Raw genomic sequence first — 16624 nt, forward strand, 5'->3', positions numbered from 1 at the left:
CATGGTCTTAAGATTATTTTTGGACAGTATGGGCTTCAGCTTCTGACAGCCGCCTCAGCTGAAAAAAAAACATGATTTAACAATCATGTTTACGTGGCTGTTAAGTTTCAAGGAAGGGTCCATGATCACTACCAGATTAGTGACCCTTTGTTTCCCTAGCAGAGCTAGAGAAAAAAAAGCTCAGTGCAGTGATTCATGAACGTGTTCTTGGGATGGAACAACATGACTTCAGACTTCTCAATGAAACTTAAGAAGTTTAAAGCTATCCAGTCCCGGATGTCAGACAAGCATTCAAGAAGAGATTGAATAGAGTCTGTGCCTCAGGGGGAAGCAAATTTGACAGTCATCGGCGTAGAAATGAAAGGGCATGTTGTGTTTGCGGAAAATAGCACTTAGTGTCAGTAAGTATAAAGAAAAGGGGACCCAGGATGGACCCCTGCGGTACTTCCCACTGAAGCGCTGCCGATGCTGAACTGAAATATTTGATAGACACAAAAGGTTCTGTCAGAGAGGTAGGACCTAAACCATTTGAGGGCTGACCCTGTGATGCCCACCCACTGCTCCAGCCTAGAAATGAGGATCCCGTGGTCGATGGTGTCAAAAGCAGATGTACGGTCCAATAGGACAAGCAGCACAGAATCACCTGCATCAGTGGCCAGGAAAATGTTGTTAAAACCTTCAGTAGAGCAGTTTCAGTGCTGTGGAGAGATTTGAAGCCAGATTGGAAAAACTCTAGGATAGCATGGTCCTCCAAGAAACATTTCAACTGAGACTCAACCAATTTTTTTCCAGTAGTTAAGATGCAAATGGGAATCTGGAGACAGGCCTGTAGTTGGACTTGACTGAGGGGTCAAGGTTAGGTTTTTCTCAGGAGAGGCTGGACAGCAGCATGTTTAAAAGTTTTTGGCACCACACCTGAGGATAAACGTTTATTCACAATAGCGATAATAGAAGGACCCAGAGTAGGAAAAACCTCATTTAGTAGTCGAGGGGGGACCACATCAAAGGGGAAACCAGATGGCTTCATGCTGCAAATTACCTGCTCCAGAGAAGACAAAGAGATCAGCTTAAAGTGGTCAAATACAGCTGTATATTGAGATGGGATGGAGGATCATGAGCTGGCAGAGAAATGAGTGCCCAGGTGTTCGCAACGTTTTCTAAAAAGAAATGGAGAAAGTTTTCACACAGTTCAGTTGAGGCTTCCAGAGGTGAATGCTCAGTGAGGTGAAGAACTGAGTTCAGGGTGGAAAAAAGAACTGGGGGTTGTGGGAGTTGGACACAATTATATCAAGAGAATAATTTAGATTTTGCAGCTTTAACTGCTTTCTGATAATGACGCCAACTCTCCTTTAACATTTGAAAAGAAACTTGCAGCCAGTCTTTCCTCTACCTGCGTTCTATTCTCCTACACTGCTGTCTAAAGGCTTGAGTGGCATCATCAAGCCAAGGTTCTGATCTAAGTTTCGTTTTTCTGGTTTTAACGGGAGCAACACAGTCCAGAACAATTAAACAGACAGGAACTAACCTCTCAGTTCAATTCTGAGTGGTAAGAGAGTTTAACTGAGGGGTTAGTTCCTCTGTGGTAATTGAGTTGAACTGAGAGGTTAGTTCCTCTGTGGTAAGAGACACCGAGAGCTATTAGATTCTTTCAGAGTGCCAGCGGCCGCAGATTTTGATGAACAGCACCTCCTGGTCAGCTTGTGCCATGCGCAGGTAAACAACTCCAGTTGTTTACATGGACTGAGCGCAAGGGTAACTGGCCAGCATCTGGGCCCCTGGAGCACCACGGGCCAGAGAGGTGATGATCAGATCCAGAGCGAGCCCCATAACTCTTGACAGAATACTCCACTCGGTGCCTCAGTTTCACCAAAACCCCTGCACGTTTCCCACAACGTCTGAGGTTTCCTCCAGGGAGAAAGGCCAGGGTCACATAGAAGGAATGCAGGAATCTCTGCCAAAACCGGTGGAGGAGAGTGCTGACCGCTGTACAAAAACTCCGCATGCATTTCAGAAATACTAAGGAGCTCCAAAAGTGCCCGACTATCATACTGCAAATATGATTTTGTACATTGCACAAAGCATTATAAAAACAATAGAAGAAAAACAGAGAGCGGAAGACGGCAAGCCCTACACACCGGTGCCATGTTGGAAAAAAAATATGTTAATGTTTCTGTTCAGTGCCCTGAGATTTGTTGCGACTTGGTGCAATATAAATGAACTGAATTGAGTCATGAACTGAATTGAATCAGAATGACAAGAATAGGGTTTTACGATTCATACACGATTCCAGACAACGAGATTGGTTAAAAACTTTATTAAAATCAGCTGCTGGAGGTCATAATCTAGTGGCGAGACCAATCTGCAGAGATATGATAGTTAGTGAACAGACCTTTTCTGTGAGTGGTAAGATGAACAAAAAGACAGTCACTAACTTTGGTAACAGTTTCTGTTTTAAATGTGCTCTATAAATAAATCTGACTTGACTTGACTAACCTAAGTCCGAAGAGGTGGGGGGCCACCTGAAGGAGTTGTGAACGATGTTGCCGTCACCGGGTAAAACGCAGCAAGGATTCAAGGTTCTTTGTCATACACACCACATGTGGTACATGTGGTGGAACAAAATTGTATACACAGGGTCCCAGTTACATCCAACAAAATTATTAAAATGTAAAAGAAAAACAGTAATAAGATCTAAGATATGAACCAAGAAAAATGTTAACTAAAAATACACTAAGCACTAGTAGCATAAAAACAATATGCTGAACAGCAGCACGAACATGTGTGAGCAGAAGAACACAACAACATGAAAGAAATCAGCAGCATGATGAGATTTTTCACAGTGATTATTCTGGTTAGAGATTCATGAGTAACAGCCTCAGGGTAGAAGCTGTTCCTCAGTCTAGTGGGTCTACACTTAATGCACCTTAACTTCCTTCCTGAGGGGAGTGGGGTCCTTCATGATGCAGGTGGCCCTCTTCCTACATCTGGAGGTGTAGATGTCTAATAGTGGGGAGGCTGACTCCAACAGACTATGTAAATAAACTACACACATCTCTCTGTAAAACTACACACATCTCTCTGTAAAACAAACTCTACGCATCTCTGTAAATAAAACTACACCTATCATTCAGTGAATAAGCTACGTGCATCACTCAGTGAACGAAACACTGACTGCCCTGAGTGACTGACTGGTTGTGTGCCTCGCAGGGACACACTCTCATGCCATTAGCATTCGTTTCTCCAAGCGAATGGCTAATGTTGAGCCAAGCCACATGAAAAAACACACACACACACACTCATTATCTTAACAGACTGAGGTACACAAAGTAATTAGGGGAGACAGAAGAAGAGCGAGACTCAGCGGGGCATGCTGCAGCAGCGACTCGTGTGGCCGAGTGTGTAGGTTAACCAGTACCATTTAGGCCCTATTTAGGGTGCATTCACACCAGCTCTGTTTAGTCCACTTTAATCGAACTCTAGCTCGTTTTCCTAGAAAGTCCGGTTCATTTGGGGAGGTGTGAACGCGCCATCGAACTCTGTCCCGAGCTAAAACCTAGGTCTCGGTCTGGTAAAAGAGAACTCCAGTGCGGTTCAAGTACAGTGTGAATGCAAACAGACCGGGCCCCGCTCCACAAGCAAAAAGTGGAGTACAATGCAGGGCAAGCAAACACACATTTCTCTTACCTCATATGAAGCCGTCAGCTGCCTTGTGTGAAAAACAACATTCTCCATGGTCTTCTGCCTCATCTTCTGCTCATGCTGAGTCCATTTTTGAAAAATGACTAAATAACTCCTAAAACTGCTCAAACTTGAGGCCACTCCGTTTTTGTTTTTATTTCCAGAAGAAGAAGAAATGTCTTCAGAGGTTTTTGTGTAATTTTTTTCAGTAGTTCTTGGTACAGCGGCCCCTCAGGTAAGCGGGAGAATAGGTTGGTTCAACAGGTTGGCTCGACTGCACAGTGCAGTGTGAATGCAAAAGCAACAGCTCAAATGTAAACAAAACGTCATGAATATTGGTCCCCAACCAAACAGAGTCTACCGGACTATCAGGTGTGAATGCACCCTTACACGGACACGATGGGGGGAAACGTAGGTTTTTTCGTATGTTAATTAGAGGAAAAGATCTGCGTTGACACGGTCGGATTTTGTGTTTACATGCATCTGGAGGAATTCCCGTCGCCCTCCCGAATCCGCTGTAGTTACCATGCCAGGTCATTAGATGGCGCTGTGGATTTTGTACCTTTACCTAATGCGCATGCGTGCTGCCTCGGCACGCTCCTTTTCTGTGAGCTAAAAGCTCAGCTAACAACATCTTAACAAGTTAAAGCTGGATTTTGTCTGGATTGTGGATAAGAGAGTCGACAGATTTGACGTCAATCAGGACCGCTTTAACAGCTCCACACCAGTCGCTGAGTGGACCAGAACAGAGTCGACGACGTCGGACTTTACTCCGTGATAATCAGTAGCTGATTTATGGCAGGTAAATCAACGTTCTTAATTTTTGCTTGTGTTTACTTTGATCACACAACAACCAGCTGAGTTTTTATTTTTCCTGAAAAAAGAAGCCGTCTCCCACTAGGCAGACCGGTTCTGAACGAGGCTCGGCCAAGGTGCAGTGTTGGAAGACGTTGAAGAGAGATATGTTGGATGAACTATTGATATATGAATGATTATTTTTATGCTTTTATGTCAATTTATACTCAACTTATATGATTTAAGCTGTAACAAACTAGGCCTTGTGCTGAGAAAGTGATGTACTCTAAAGGAATGCAGTGTTAAACCTCTGGGAGTGTTCTAGCTGGAGGACTTGGCCCGTCTTATAGCTACAGCGCCCAGAGTTTCCTATAAACATGTTTTTCTTCATCAGGCTCGCACACAACGGCCTTGGTCTTGCAAAACATGTTTTTATGAGCCATCGTTCTGTTGCACAACTGCCTTGGTAACTGGTAAGCATGTTTTGCTCTGCTCGTACGCGATCCAGCCAGAGGGGGGAGTATAAAAACTGTAACAATCAAAATAGAGTTGGAGTCTGCTGTGGATCTTCGATCGCGATGCCCAGCTATTGATGTTACCTTTCAACTCGGACTGAGGGGCTCCCCGGTCTGGTGTCACCGTGAGGGGCTTTTACATCAATGTTTGATTTGTACTGAATGTACTGTTGGCTTTGCTGGCTGTTTTATGTGTGGCGGTTCAATAAATGACACTATTGTACTAGCAGAAAACAGTGTGTTTGTGTTATTCATTGCTCCGATGATTTCCCCGATCCTGCACTTTATTTAAGATAATTTCATAGAACAACTATTTATTTAAAATTCTCCTCAGTTCTTTTATTCAACCCATTCAATGTTTTAAGTTGCATTAATCAAAGTATTGACAGCCTGAACGAGCCAGATGGACAATGTGGGACATCCAGGATGAAAACAGAGCAGAGTCTAGGGGTGCATTCACACCAGCCCTGTTTAGTCCGCTTTAATCGAACTCTAGCTCATTTTCCTAGAATGTCCGGTTCGTTTGGGGAGGTGTGAACGCGCCATCAAACTCTGTCACGGAACAAAAAGGCGAACTCTGGCCGGGGCTAAAACTTAGGTCTCAGTCCAGTAGAGGCGAACTCCAGCGCAGTTCCAGTACAATGCGAATGCAAACAGACCGAGCCTTGCTCCACAGGGTAAACAAACACGCATTTTTCTGACCTTATATGGAGCCGTCAGCTGCCTTGTGTGGAAAACAATATTCTCCATGGTCTTCTGTCTCATCTTCTGCTCATGCTAAGTCCATTTTTGAAAAATGACAAAATAGAACTCCTAAAACTGCTAAAACTTGTTACCACTTCGTTTTTGTTTTTATTTACAGAAGAAGAAGAAGACGTGTCTTCAGAGGTTTTTGTGTCGTTTCTTTCAGTAGTTCTTGGTGTAGAGCCCCCACAGGCGAGCGGGGGGAATAGGTTGGTTCAACAGGTTGACTCGACTGCACAGTGCAGTGTGAATGCAAACGCACCAGCTCAAATGTAAACAAAAGGTCATGAATATTGGTCCCGAACCGAACAGAGTTTACCGGACTATCTGGTGTGAAAACGACCTAGTTCATTAATGCAGTTTACAGTTAACTTGTTTTTAGTTGTGTGTTCGGTTTAATTATCAGTGTTTGTATGACATACAGTTTGTGTTGTTGAATAAATAAAATAAAAATTAAACCTGATGTCTTTATTTTCAACTTTAATAAGACACAATATATGTTTAGCATAATTTTAAATCGCATAATTTGAATTACGTAATGTCCAGATAGCTTCATTTAGCTCAGAGAGCATCATTATGCGTCTCAAACTTAAGAAATGCTGTTTATGATTATTAAACTTGTTATTTAGCACATTTAGTATGTTATAGTGCAGCGCGACCTGTGCACATTCCTCGTTCTATAAACAGTGATATTAGAACTGGATTTGACTGGTGTCTCTTCCAACACAGATGTCAGTCACAGCACCTGGAATCTGACGTAGATCAACTACGAGATTAAAAATATATTCCATCAGTCATAGTTCTGAAAGCAGTGTATCTGCCGCCATGTTGATAGAAATATAGTGTCTGTCTGTGCGTGCATGTGCGCATGTGGTTTAACACAAAGCCTCAGCGGGAGATGTTTACATTATCAGCTGGGGGTCAGCAAAAAACCTCCACTCTGAATCCGGAGGTTTCTGAATCCACCTTCCAAAGAGGGGGGCCACTGCGGTTTTGCTGATCATTTTACACGACACCAGAGAGAAAGGAGCGGATTCACTCAAAATACGTGCCGTGTAAACAGCCCCTTAGCCAACTCCCAAAGTTGTTAGAAAGAGAGACACCGAGTGAAGATGAGCAAGTCAAGAAAAAAAAAAAATTCAATTGTGTCCAGACAACGCTGTCTGTTGCAGCTGTGATGTTTATGCATTTTATTTTATTAATCTCAGTCTATTTTACATTAAATGATAAACTCCACAATTTACCTCTGCAAACTTTCATAGGGATACACTGGTATAAGACTATCGTTTTATATCGATAGTCTCATTTTATATTGTGAATTAAATTATATTTATAAAATACTGATATCACCCCCTCCCTGGGCTGCCACCTTACCGTGGTGGAGGGGTTTGAGTGTCCCAATGATCTTAGGAACTATGCTGTCAGGGGCTTTACGCCCCTAGTAGGGTCACCCAAGGCAGTCAAGTCTTAGGTGAGGGACCAGACAAAGTGCAGCCCTATGATGAGAAAAATAAATGGACTTGATGTTCCCTCGCCCGGACGTGGGTCACCGGGACCCCACTCTGGAGCCAGGCCTGGAGGTGGGGCACGCGGGCCAGTGCCTGGTGGCCGGGCTTTTACCCATGGAGCTCGGCCAAGCACAGCCTGAAGAGGAGATGTGGGCCCCCTTCCCATGTGCTCACCAACTGTGGGAGGGGCCAAAGGGGTCGGGTGCAATGTGGGATGGATGGTGGCCGAGGGCAGGGACCCTGGCGGTCTGATCCTCAGCTACAGAATCTAGCTACTGGGACGTAGAATGTCACCTCACTGGTGGGGAAGGAGCCTGAGCTGGTGTGCGAGGTTGAGGTGTTCTGGCTAGAAATAGTTGGACTCGCCTCTATGCATGGCTCTGGAACCAGTTTCCTTGAGAAGGGTTGGACACACTTCCACTCTGGAGTTGCCCCTGGTGAGAAGCGCAGAGCAGGAGTGGGCATACTGATTGCCCCCCATCTTGGTGCCTGTGTGTTGGGGTTCACCCCAGTGAATGAGAGGTGGCCTCCCTCCGCCTACGTGTGGGGGGATGGGTTCTGACTGTCGTTTGTGCTTATGCACCAAACAGCAGTTCAGATTATCCACCCTTTTTGGAATCTTTGGTGGGAGTACTGGAAAGTGCACCTCCTAGGGACTCCCTTGTTCTGCTGGGGGACTTCAATGCTCACGTGGGCAATGACAGTGAGACCTGGAGGGGTGTGGTTGGGAGGAACGGCCCCCCTGATCTTAATCCGAGTGGTGTTCTGTTGTTGGACTTCTGTGCTTGTCATGGATTGTCAATAACTAACACCATGTTCAAGCAATAAGGGTGTCCATATGTGCTCTTGGCACTAGGACACCCTAGGCCGCAGTTCGATGATAGACCTTGTCGTCATCTCATCTGATCTGTGGTCACATGTCTTGGACACTCGGGTGAAGAGAGGGGTGGAGCTGTCCACTGATCTCTACTTGGTGGTGAGTTGGCTCCGATGGTGGGGGAGGATGCCGGTCAGACCTGGCAGACCCAAGAGTATTGTGAGGGTTTGCTGGGAACGTCTGACAGAGTCTCCTGTGAGACGGAGCTTCAACTCCCACCTCTGGGGGAACTTCAAACATGTTCCGTGGGAAGTGGTGGACATCAAGTCTGAGTGGGCCATGTTCCGTGCCTCTATTATCGAGGTGGCTTACCGGAGTTGCGGCCGCAAGGTTGTCGATGCCTGTCACGGCGGCAACCCTCAAACCCAGTGGTGGACACAGGACTCTTTCTTCAGCCTGACAGCATCCCTCACTGCCGATCGGGCCTTTTTGGCCTGTGGGACCCCGGAAGCAGCTGATGGGTACCGACAGTCCAAGCGACATGCGGCTCAGGTGGTCGCTGAGGCAAAAACTCGGGCATGGGAGGAGTTCGGAGAGACCATGGAGAATGACTTCCACATGGCTTCGAGGCGAGTCTGGTCCACCATCCGGCGTCTCGGGGGGGAAAGCGGTATACCACCAACACTGTTTATAGTGGGAGTGGTGTGCTGCTGACCTCAAATCGGGATGTCGTGAGTCGGTGGGCAAAATACTTTGAAGACCTCCTCAATCCCACCGGCTCGTCTTCCACTGAAGAAGCGGAGCCTGGAGACTCTAGGTCGGGCCCTCCAATCTCTGGGGCTGAAGTCACCGAGGTGGTTAAAAAGCTTCTCGGTGGCAGGGATGAGATTCACCTGGAGTTCCTTAAGGCTCTGGATGTTGTAGGGTTGTGTTGGCTTACGCGACTCTACAATATTGTGTGGACATCGGGGGAAGTTCCCCTGGATTGGCAGACTGGGGTGGTGGTGGTCCCCTATTCAAAAAGGGGGACCGTAGAGTGTGTTCCAACTATAGGGGGATCACAATCTTAAGCCTCCCTGGTAAGGTCTATTAGGGGGTTCTGGAGAGGAGGGTCTGTCGGATAGTCGAACCTCGGATTCAGGAGGAACAGTGCGGTTTTTGTCCTGGTCGTAGAACACCAGCTCTATACTCTCAGCAGGGTCATGGAGGGTGCGTGGGAGTTTGCCTAACCAGTCTACATGTGCTTTGTGGACTTAGAGAAGGCGTTCGACCGCTTCCCTCGGGGAACCCTGTTGGTGGTACTCTGGGAGTATGGGATACCGGGCCCTTTGATACGGGCTGTTAGGTCCCTGTATGACCATGTCAGAGCCTGGTCCGCATTGCTGGCAGTAAGTCTGGCTTGTTCCCAGTGAGAGTTGGACTCTGCCAAAGTTGCCCTTTGTCACCAATTCTGTTCATAACTTTTATGGACAGAATTTCTAGGCGCAGCCAAGGTGTTGAGGGGATCAGTTTTAGTAGCCTTAGGATTGCGTCCCTGCTTTTTGCAGATGTGGTCCTTTTGGCTTCATCAAATCATGATCTACAGCTTTCGCTGGAGCGGTTCGCAGCAGAGTGTGACGCGGCTGGGATGAAGATCAGTTCTTCCAAATCCGAGGCCATGGTCTTGAGCCGGAAAAGGGTAGAGTGCCCTCTCTGGGTCAGGGAGGAGGTCCTGCCCCAAGTGGAGGAGTTCAAGTATCTTGAGTCATGTTCACAAGAAAAATGGAACGCAAGATCGATAGGCGGATAGGTGCAACGTCTGCAGTGAAGCCGGCGCTGTACAGGTCTGTCATGGTGAAGAGAGAGCAGAGTCAAAAGGCGAAGCTCTCAATTTACCAATCGATCTACGTTCTTACCCCATCTATGGCCATGAGCTTAGGGTTGTGACCGAAAGAACAAAATCTTGGATACAAGCGGCCGAAATGAGTTTTTTCCGCATGGTGTCTGGGCTCTCCCTTAGAGATAGGGTGAGAAGCTCGACCATCCGGGAGGGACTCAGAGTAGAGCCGCTGCTTCTCCACGTCAAGAGGAGCCAGTTGAGGTGGCTCAGGCATCTGTTTAGGATGCCTCCTGGACGCCTTCCGGACACGTCCCACCGGGAGGAGACCCAGAGGACGACCCAGGACACGCTGGAGGGACTGTGTTTCTTGGCTAGCCTGGGAACGCCTTGGGATTCCCCTGGAGGAGCTGGACCAAGTGGCTGGGGAGAGGTAAGTCTGGGCCTCCCTACTTAGGCTGCTACCCTCGCAACCCAACCCCGGATAAGCGGAAGACAATGGATGGATGATATATCGCCCAGTCTTAACTCATTGACAACGCTTCCTTACACAGACATTGCTGGATTACGCCATTAAATATGGCATAAATCCACCCAAAACGCCTTTTTTTATGCCTGTCTTCTAAAAACCTAAATTTACGTCGTTTGTTTTGGGCATTGAACGCCACTTATTACGCGTGATGCTGTTACAAAATACATTAATTTTGCCGCAATTTACGCCATAAAAGTGGGCGTTTTCTTGAATTTTGCAAGTCCCTCCCCCTATTTTCTTATCACAGAGTTATTTAAACAAGTACATGAAAAGCTGGAAGAAGCCGGAAACCACTGAATCATTGAACAAATAAAAAAATGCTGGAAGAGGTTGAAAGCTAAGTACTACAAAGCTAAGAACAAGAAAGGGAGAAGTGGCTCCAACCCCACCACTTTTTCATTTTACGTGTTGATGGACGAATTGGTGAGAGATCGGCCACTGTCCAACACAGCAGGCAGATTCTTCCTCATAACCTTGATCCACACCACTGAGGACTATATCCCCAACGCTAATCAGGAACAAAGCATCCTTTCTGGTAACGGACTCTTCAAGCCACATTAAGGGTGCATTCACACCAGCCCTGTTGTCCCAAACTCTAGCCTGTTAGCCTAGGAAATCCAGCTCGTTTGGAGAGGTGTGAACTCGCCATTGAACTCTGTCACGGAACAAAATGTCAAACTCTGGCCCAGTCTAAAACCTAGGTCTCTGTCCGGTAGAAGAAAACTCGAGCACGGTTCGAGTACAATGTGAATGTAAGCAGACCGGGCACCGCTCCGCAAGCAGGAAGAGGACTAAAGCGCAGGGCAAACAAACACACATTTATCTTACCTCATATGGAGCAGTCAGCTGCCTTGTGTGAAAAACAACATTCTCCATGGTCTTCTACCTCATCTTCCACTCATGCCGAGTCCATTGTTGAAAAATGGCAAAATAGAACTAAAACCAATAAAATTTGACACCACTCCATTTTTGTTTTCATTTCCAGAAGAAGAAGTGTCTTCTTCAGAGGTTTGTGTCATTTCTTTCAGTAGTTTTTGGTGCAGCGCCACCACAGGCGAGTGGGGGAACAGGCTGGTTCAACAGGTTGGCTCGACTGCACAGTGCAGTGTGAATGCAAACGCGACAGCTCAAATGTAAACAAAATGTTATGAATATTGGTCCCCAACCGAACAGAGTCTACCGGACCATCAGGTGTGAAAACAACCTAACCCTCTGTACTGTATTACTTGGAGTAATTAGGATACAAGAAATGTTATTATAATTACATTTTAACAAATAAGTGTAGCTTTAGGACTAGCATAATTTTACCTCCAATGATTGTGCACAGTAGAGAACATGAGACCTATATTGCGGATTATAACACTACCCCAAAATAACCAGATAATCAACAACAAATTTCAACATTCCTGGGGCCCAGTTAGACTTTATTGTGTTTGTTGTTCAGATTATGAGTCCAGCTTTTGAAGAGGCAGCTGGCAGTAGCACACATCAGATAACAATGGCAGATGACAGTGGTCCTAGTAACCTTCAAGAGACAAGGACATCAAGGAAGAGTAAGTTGTGTTCCAGATGACAAAAACGGTAACAAATGTTTATACACTGTTTAGGGAAATTGTGTTAGTACTGCATCTAAACAAGTAAGTGTTTTACATCATTGCAGGACCACGAGGGAACTCTGGTTATGCAAGGACCATGCAGACTTGGGTCATCGAACAGCAATCCTTCTACCAGAAGATGCAAGAGTCCCAGAACAAAAGATGCAAGAGTCCCAGAACAAAAGATGCAAGAGTCCCAGAACAAATGGACTGAAGAACAGAAGAAAGGATGTCAGAACTTTACAAAGAGCCTCTCTTCTGTTTGCTTAGGAGAAAACACACTCTCAATACCAGTGTTGCCAGATAGAGTCAAGGTTTTCCAGCCCAAAATTCTGTTAAAAACTGCCCCATCACACACAAACCGCCCAATCTTATACCCGTCCAATAATGTTATGTTTACTGTTAGAACACACACAATACCCCCCACCCCCTGTAAAGATATATTTATGTTTATTTGTTCATAGATGAGATAAATCAAAAGTAGTTAAATGTGAATGCTAGTTCTCTTTATTCAGAAAATCCACACATCGCATTTCAGGATCTGGTTATTATAGACACAGATTAAATGTTCAATATGAATATTTCTATGTGTATTACCACTTTCCAAATTGATTTGCAATGACTATATTCGGCACAGCTGCCCAGTTTATACAGAACAACCGCAACTCTCATTATGACCGGATTCAGAGTTCTAACAGTCACCTCGTTGTCATGATCAGCGGCCCCCGCTGCCCCCCATCTGCTCAATTCCCTGCCCCTTCATGACATGCTATGTTTTCTGCCATTCTGGTCATAGTTTCTGTTCATGTTTATTCTCATCTCCTGTCAACCTGCACCTCTGCCTGCTCACTTCATCACACCCCCTCAGTTTATCACAGCAATCAGCCCTGATTCCACTCACCTGTTCAGCTCATCTGGTTCACCTGCTCTGCACCCTTCATAAGATCCATTTTCCCTCCCCACCAGTGCGAGATTATTACACCTTCCATGGTCCCTGATTTTCAAGCCCTCATAGTTTCATGCCTAGACCTCAAGCCTTGTTCTCTGGATTATTGACCTCACGCCTGCCTTCTGGATTTCTTGTTTTTTGCCTGCTCCTCATCTGGTTCTGTTCTGCCTCTCAGACTGAAGAGGAGGTCTTTACCGTGGTCAATGACCTCGACTCACGGATCACCCTTTTGGATTGCCCTTTGGACCACAAACTTTCATTGCCCCACTGTCCATAGCATTAAAGGCCTCCCTCTGCAGCTACCAGCAGCCTTACTAATAAAAACTGTTAATTTTTGCACTCCTGTGTCTGGCTTATATTGGATCCAAAATCTTGGTTCGTGACACTCGTCTGGGGCTAAATGGCTCTCCATCAAACTGCACAACTTCGTGAAAGGCAGACGTGTCATGCGGAAATTCTACTTCCACTCCTGGTCGGTGGAACTGCACGAGTACCACACGCTCCCACCAGTCTTTACTTCGGACTTTCATCCACTGGTTTCTGGTCTTTTGTGGCGGTAGTGGCAACAGCATTAAACTTGCCGGCAGCAAAGAACTTTCTCTGATGCATTTTTCCTTACACGCTCTCATCCTGCGACGAAAAAAAAATACTAAAAGCATGTGCTGCATCGTCTGTAGCTCAATCAGTGAGGTGTAGTAACAACTCCATCACTGTCATTACAACGTGGCACGGGTCCGTTTTTGGCACTCAAGTTTTTTTTACGTTCGTTCCAGAAGTAGAACTTCTTCTGTGGTTTTCATGGAAGTAACTTCTTCTGAGTTTTTTTTTTTTTTTGTAAGGAGAGTTTACCACTGCGCATGTCAGTAGTCTGTTCAGAATAAAAGCACGCTGCATGTAAACGAATGTTGTGAATGGATTGTGCCCATGTAAATGATGCATTTGAATTATTCAATCAGAAAACATTTCAATCCGGTCAAAGAATTCTGTGCATGTAAACATAGCTAGTGCCAGTCTTTCATTCTGTGTCATTCTCATTAATCCTTTTCGTGTCTTAAGTCTTAATTAAGCCTAGTTTTAAAACTGGATAATGTGTCTGCCTCATGGACAGAGATTGGAAGTTGGTTCCACGCTCCGTCTGACGCTCCTGAAAGGTGGAGATGGATGTTTGACCGAGTCCAGCAGCAGAGTGTCACCTCGTTCAAGATCAAGGAATAAAAAAGAAAACCTATTTAACATGTCAGAGTAAAGGACCTGCCATGTTCTTGACGGTAGAAGACCTCAGCACAGGCAACATGCTGATCTTCAGCTTGCTGCTCGAGTACTTCCTCACCACCTGGAACTTTGTTTTCCCCTCATTTACAAACACGAGGTTCTTAGCCACATGCTGGGCTTCAGGTGGGCTTCATCATAGGTGGAGTACTGCTGTTGTATGGGCAACCACAGCTGCTCGTCCAGCAGCTGCTGTGAGAGACACAAGGAGGCAGCAGCAACCTTTGAGGGACGGTAGTGAACCATGTCATACTCCAGAATGGTCAGCTCCATCAGATACTGTGGGATATTGTGAAGGTTTAAAACTATTAATTGATTATTAGGGGTTAGTTTAGTCAAGATAATGTTTTAATGTGTACAGCTGTGAACTAGGAACTCTGTTAATTGCACCAGCAGGAAGGGAGGTTTAGCCTCAGTTGAATGATAACCTTAGGATGTTGGAGGGCCTCTGAGAAAAACTCACCATTTGGAGGCAACAAGAGATAACATTGTACATTGAGTCATAAAAGCGCCTCTGCCTGCCTGAGGAGGTGAAATGTGGTCATCCTGTGCAGAAGGTCAAAATAGGGGGGGAGGCAGGTGTTATAAGGAGGCACTTTTTCCATTTGTTTTTCAGAACCGGCTCCTGTCACGCTGGGTCCGTTTTCTCCAGATCTGCTTGTATTCTGTGCATCCATCTGTTTGGGAAAATAAATGTTGTTAAACCTGAAGGAAGCCTGGCCTTTCCCTCCGATATAAACCAATCCGGGAAGAATGAACCGGCACTCTTTCTTAATACTTGGCCAGAGTGTACTTCTCTAGATCAGAGCTGGCCACCTTGGAGGCTTGTCTCAGGAAGTGTAAGGGCAACAGATGTCCCAGCTGGAAGTTGAGGCTCCTCAGAATCAGCTGCTCCATGACCAGAATCTGAGACTTTGCCTATATCACAGACAACACTTTCACAAAGTCTTGGACCTCTGGAGAGTAAATCTCCTGTATTTGCAAGCCAGCCAGCTGCAGCTTCCTGCGAGACACGGGCTGGACCTGATGGAAGTGGTCCAGGATGACTACTGAAAGGTACAGAGCCTCCTGCAGTAAGTGGAACCTTGAGTGAACCTCAACCAGCCAGTCGATGAGAAGTGCTCTCATGCCAGCAGTGATGTCATATCCTTGCATGTAGTTTGTATGTGCTGGAGGTGCAGCAGGCTGTGGGAGCAGATAGTTGTAGATCTTTGATCAACCACAGCTCTGCTCTCTATGTCAGAGTCCTGCTCGTCTACATCCTGTACGGAGAGCAGCACCTCAGAGAAGGCCTGGCACAGTCTCTTCTCCTTCTCAATGGAGGCATCAGCCTCTGCAAGTGTCGGCAGCAGGTCTGCAACAGCTGAGACCACATCAGCTGCCTCTTTCACAGGCTCAACTTTCTGAGCACAAGACGATTTGAATGATTTCAGTGACTCTGCCATCTTCTTCGTTTCGACTAAAACTCGGGGAAAGTTGGTGATCTCTCCGAGAGCAGCTCTGCTAGGCGCAGCCGCAAAGCTGTTAGCCAGCATCAGACAGTTTTCTGCAGCCAAAGGCGGCACATCACGAACTTCCACAAAAGACATCTGCATCAGAAACAAGTGACTTGTCCCAAAACAACACCTGAAGTAATTTCTCAAAACACCTGAAGTAATTTCTCAGAGATTCAGAGACAGTAACAAACCTGAACTTCATGACAACTTCACATGTTGCTGCTGATCTGTTTCATGTTGCTGCTGATCTGTTTCATGTTGCTGTGTTCATACGTGCTCATCTGCTCACACAGACTCATGTTAGTGTTGATGTAATGTTTGTATGCCATTAGTATTTAATGTATATTTAGTTGATGTTTTTCTTAGTTCATATCTTAGATCTTACCGTTTTTCTTTTACATTTTATTGTTGGATGTAACTGGGACCCTGTGTTCACAATTCTGTCCACCACACGTACCACATGTGGTGCGAATGACGATAAAGAAACCGACTCCGACTTCTAGTAGTGTGTGTGTGTGTGTGTGTGTGTGTGTGGGGGGGGTTCACACCTAGTTAGTCATGGGTAAAAAGGAGGTTCATGGTTTTGATGCATTACAAACATGTTGGTTTGGTTTACTGCAGTTCTGCGACCACACTACATGTAGAGAACTTTACCAGACAGACAGACCTGTTTTTTGTGGGCTGTGTCTTCCTATGTTTGCCATCGATTAGCTTAGTAAACAGTACAGTGGGTATCTTCAACAAGAATGAATAAGAAATTGTTCCATAATAAAGTATACATGGTACCTTTCAGGAAAAACACTCATTCTAATTATTTTGGTTCTTGACAGATTTTTGGAAGGACTGAACATTAGTAGTGAACTAAGCCTCCGGTCAAGACCTGCCTCTGAAGACCTTCATGGGACAGGAA

General features: G+C 45.7%; 1 pseudogene; it reads right to left on the reverse strand.

The window, feature by feature from the left end:
* Positions 1–14186: 14186 nt before the first annotated feature.
* Positions 14187–15807, reverse strand: LOC119409146 (annotated as a pseudogene).
* Between the last annotated feature and the right edge of the window lie 817 nt (positions 15808–16624).

The sequence above is a fragment of the Nematolebias whitei genome, chromosome 4, assembly GCF_014905685.2.
Source record: "Nematolebias whitei isolate Nwh7 chromosome 4, NemWhi1, whole genome shotgun sequence".
In the NCBI taxonomy this organism is placed as follows: domain Eukaryota; kingdom Metazoa; phylum Chordata; class Actinopteri; order Cyprinodontiformes; family Rivulidae; genus Nematolebias; species Nematolebias whitei.